Genomic DNA, 5,291 nt, shown 5'->3' with positions numbered 1-5,291 from the left:
GCCAGTCCGCTCCTGAGTCCGGGTCACTGTTTGTTTGTCCAGTCCGTGGTTTGGCTTGACCTCACAGTTCACATATACTTACACAGACTCTCAGGCAAAACAGCAAAGAAGAAGAAGAAAAACAACAACAATAACAACAACATCAACAGCAGCATAATATAATTCTAAAACATTAGATTAGATTATTTTTACATTAATTAATATTTGAAGGAAATTAAGTAGAGTTTATTATTATTATTATTATTATTATTATTATTATTATTATTATTATTATTATTATTATTATTATTATCATTTTACAATAAATAATACTACAAAAATGGCCTTTCTGTTTATTGTAATACTTCTATGGTTCCACAAGGTGGTGCTGTGCGGTGTGTAATTATAGGTAAATAGCATTTTCCAGTAATGTAATATACGTTTATAAAAATCTGACAGCTTAATAGGCAATTTAGAAATCTCAAAAATCTAATTCCAAATTAAAATCTTATTTTGGAATTAGAAATTAATTTGGCATTTTAAATTAGACTGTTAATGTATAAGTATAAATGTAGAGAGTTCACTATGTTGTCTGGACTCCTGAAAAACATATACACAAAATAAATATGATCACTTCTGAACTGTGATTCAGTGTTACTAAAAAAAACCAGAATATATTTAATACATAAGCACATTGTAAAAGTCTCTTACTCTCTCAGTTCAAAAGATAGTCAGACTTCTTGTTGTGTTTTTTCTTCAGAGGCTGTAAATGATGCAAAGTTAATATTCGGAGTAAACATTAAAAAATAAACAATTACATTTTATTGTTGACTAATCAAAGGCTCACTCATGGCTCCTGTTTTGAAAGTCTGAAAGAGAGATGATGGACAAACAATTATTATAAAAATGTACAGTACATGCTGTATTTGATCTGAATAAGATCTGAGCTATAATTCACTGTAGATAACATTGTGTTAGTGTTTAGACTGAAATCCAAACATTTCTAAAAGTGTAATCTGAAAACACAACTTCTGCCTTCTCTTACCAGATTTTTTCTTCCAGATGAGAAATCCAACAAAAACAACAAATACCAAGACTGCAACAAGAAAACCAATATGCAGTGCAGCAGATCCTCCATCTGTTAAATCACCAGAGTCTTTATTATTTAATGTATTGATACACCAGCTTTCACACTATAAAAGTGATATATAGTTAAATATTTCTTCTACCTCTCAGGATGATCTTCACTATCTCCTTGTCCAGGCTGCTGTGCTGAACCACACAGGTGTAGTTGTGTTTCTGCAGATCCTCAGGTGAGACTCTCAGTATGCTTCTCTTCTGGAAGCTTCCATCCTGGTTTGGTAACGTCTCTCTGAGCTCCATATTTTCATGCATGACCTCTCCATCCCTCTGCCAGGTGATCATTACTTCTTCAGGATAGAAACCTGTAGCGTGACACACCACATCTGGAGACGAGTGTTTGTGGAAGACGGATACCTCAGGACAAGCTGTAAAGACACACAGGGACATTGATGTTAACACTATGAGTTAGTGTAAAGGAGGATGTTAATGTGTAAATATCAGTGTGTGTTGTAGTGAAGGAGTGTCATTAGTGTGCACACTATCTGTGTATGTGTTGTAGTGATATGTGTGTTTGTGTGAGCAGCAGTTGCAGCTAATGTAACAGAGCACATCACAGACTTTACTTTTCCTTTCCATAGGACACATACTTCTGTAACCACTCAATACAGATGTTCTCAAGATAAAATTTTTCAAAAATAGCAGCTCCTTCAGTGTTCAGTTTATTTTTGGTGATAAGAGACTGAGGTTTAACTGCAGTCCAGGTGACATGTTCCAGATCCAGACTCATGAAATCTTCTCCATCATAAGCTAACTGCTCATAACCTCTAACAGTCCCATCATCATAGAGCTCACATCCATATATTCTCTGTAGTGTGTGAACCCCTGTACACACACACACACACACACACACACACACACACACACACACACACACACACACACACACACACACACACACACACACACACACACGTTTCAGTCTCCTTCTACACATTCATACTTCCTTATTTCAGCCAAATAAAGACAAGAATGCTTATTTGTTTTTATCAAACAATTGTACTTGAAATGTTCTAAGTATCACACCCAGAATCTCACCCAAATAGGATTTCTCTACATTCAAACAGGTAAATCAGAGCCATGTTCATTAATCATTAATGTTATCATGCAGTTTGGAAATACAACATGAACATGTTACTGTAAATGTAGGATAAATATACAACATATGAGCTCCTATATTGTCGTTGTGTCATCACTCATATTGCAAGCTATATCTCTCTTCATTTGAGATTTGAATAGCCCTGATCTATGGTTTAGTCCATAGGACACTGACAGCCGGACTGAGAAGCTGTCCAATCCGGACCCGGACCTAGAGCCAAAACAAAAGGTTATGATTTAAAACTTGACGGGGCGCTTCTTTTTTTTTTTCGACGCAGCTTTTGCAATCTTTACGGTACTCGTAGTGGAAACGCACAGACCAATTGCATGCGAGTTAAACCATCTCACGTGATACCATTCAGCCAATCAAATCTGTGCATTCCTGAAGTAAACACTGCGACTCAACAGTGCAAGACAGATGAGAGAGAATTAAAGTTAAACATGTAAGAAAGATAGCGATACGTGTAGAAAACAAAGGAAGAGAAACAGACGAGTGAGATGGAGAAAGGAAGAATAAAGAACAAATGGCGCGCTTAAAAAAAAGAAAAGTGGACAGCGAAAACATTTAATCCAGAACGGACGGACTCATTTCTGTTCACACTTCACGCTAAACCAGTGTGTCTCATATGTTCAGAAACTGTGGCACTTATTAAAAGTGGCAATGTGAAACGCCATTATGAGACAAAACACAAAGGTTTTGAACAAACATATCCACTCAAATCTGAAAACGGCGTCCCTGAAACAGCTTTCCCAGGTCTGAGGAAAGTAGCCCTATGCATCCAACCATGTTTGGCTCTACATACAACTGCGAGGCAGCTTTCTCTACAATGAACATAATCAAAACTAAATATCGTTCCGGGTGTGTGTGCGATATTAATGTGCTCCACAAGGGGGCAGGAGCGCGCAGGTTACAGTTCAAACAGTGAAAAAGCACAACATAAAGTGAGAAATGACATATAATTATAGATATATTTTGGCTGTAATTTATTGTGTTCAAAGACAAATAGAACATTAGTGTAAATACACAGTAGAGCTAATATCTGAGTGTAGTTCAGTCTCACCTTCAGTCTGATTAAAGCACCTCATTAGTGTAATCACATCATCTTTGTAGATCTCCTGTGCATGATTCTGATTCTGTGTCCCACTGCTCCAGTAGTCTGGATCATAATCAGTGATCTTCTTTATCCACTCAGTTCTTGGGATGTATTTCTTTATATTACTGTCATAGTACAAAAATGGCTCTCCATCAACCAGACCAACATTTGTGTATTCTGATAAATCTATTCCTGGTGTGACTGCAGTGTGGATGTAGTGCAGTGTGTGTGTGACTATAACAGTGGAAAAAAATATTATTTTGACACAGTGACTCTTTATATTATTGAAATGGGAAGTGAGAGTCTGCCACAGTAGAGTTACTGTAAATAGAACATGCTCTGTAGATACGGTATGGAGTGTCTGCTGGTAATCAGTCAGGTAATCTATACTGCGTATCAGTCAGGATTTGAACAACACAACATATTAAAAAATAAAAAAAACCCCATTAAATTCAAGATTTATTACAAATCGCTGCTCTCCAAGATTTCCACCTTGATCTGTTTTTTTTTCTGTATTATTTTTGTCTATTTCTGTTTACTTGCTATACTGTATATGGTGACAACAGCAGGAAATTCACTTGCAAACCCTTATTTGCATATGCAAAGACATACGCAATACCTTCCGATGATTTGAAAGACCATACAAAGCATGTGCTAGGTCACTGTGGTAAACACCCTGAGAGTACACAAATGGCTCTCTATCAACAAGACCAACATCAGTATATTCTGGTAAATTTATTCCTGGTGTGATTGCAGTGTGGATGTACTGTAGTGTGTGTGATTGTAACAGTAAGAAAAAAAAATTTTTTTTGACACAATGACTGTTAATAATGGGAAGTGATAGTCTGCACAGTAGATTCACTGTGAACAGAACATGCTCGGTAGATACAGTACAGTGCGTCTGCCTCTTATCACACCATTTAAATGAGGAAAACATTTATGAGTCTGCATAGCTTTAATTACAGTGCTGTAGTTATAGATTTTTGGCAGGTATAATGGTTTTATAATTGTCAGGATTTTTATTATTTTTGTCTTTTTCTGTTTACTTGCTATACTGTATATGGTGCCAACAGCAGGAATTTCCCTTGCAGATCTACGTATATTTGCATATATAAAAACATACGCAATGATCTTTGAACGATTTGAAAGGCCATACAAAGCATGTGGTAGGTCATTATGGTAAACACCCTGACAGAAAGGTCCTAATTTTAAAATCTTTGATGCACAAGCTCTGGATCTTTGATTCAGATCCCTTCTAAAGCACACCATGGGTCTAAACTGACCCATATTCATTTCCTATGCCATTTCTTACTTGGCTGTGTATTTTTTGCTTCATCTTTGAAATCAGTTAGTTTCATCGTTAAATATTCCCTGATCTATGAATTCCATGATACATGAATAATCAATGTATTTAATTTCACTGACCACAATTTGACATTTTATTTTTTGTCCTAGGTTTTGTGTTACTACATCAAGGTTGCACAGATGTGTCAGAAATGACATTTAGTTAAAATAATCATTTAACCAGCACCTTTAACATTTTAAATATGTTTATTTGCCACTTTGTCACACATAACATACACATCACTGATAACAATGAATTTGAACTGTATTGAAATTGAACTGTATTACTGTATATGAGACAGTGGATTCAAGTGGAAGTAAAGATTTTGTTAAACAAAACACAAAGTAATCCTGGGAAAGGCAATGACAAACTGGGACGAGAACACATGCAACAGCCATAAAGGAACAACAACCAAAAACATGGGAAAGGATTAAATACATACAGGGAAACAATGACAAATGGAAACAGGAACACATGACTACATCAACCAATAAGAACATGACACAAACACAAGGCAGGAGAACATGAGGGCAAGGGAGGCAAAACACAAGAATCAGGTTACAAAATAAACAACATTAAAGACAAGACACCAAACCTATGTTACAACTGAGTAGAGGGGATGCTCGATCCAGTAA

General features: G+C 36.1%; 1 pseudogene; it reads right to left on the bottom strand.

The window, feature by feature from the left end:
• Nucleotides 1–711: 711 nt before the first annotated feature.
• Nucleotides 712–4,669, bottom strand: LOC125140178 (annotated as a pseudogene).
• Between the last annotated feature and the right edge of the window lie 622 nt (nucleotides 4,670–5,291).

Source organism: Tachysurus fulvidraco, chromosome 24, assembly GCF_022655615.1.
Source record: "Tachysurus fulvidraco isolate hzauxx_2018 chromosome 24, HZAU_PFXX_2.0, whole genome shotgun sequence".
Taxonomy (NCBI): domain Eukaryota; kingdom Metazoa; phylum Chordata; class Actinopteri; order Siluriformes; family Bagridae; genus Tachysurus; species Tachysurus fulvidraco.
This window is presented reverse-complemented; position numbering and strand designations above follow the sequence as displayed.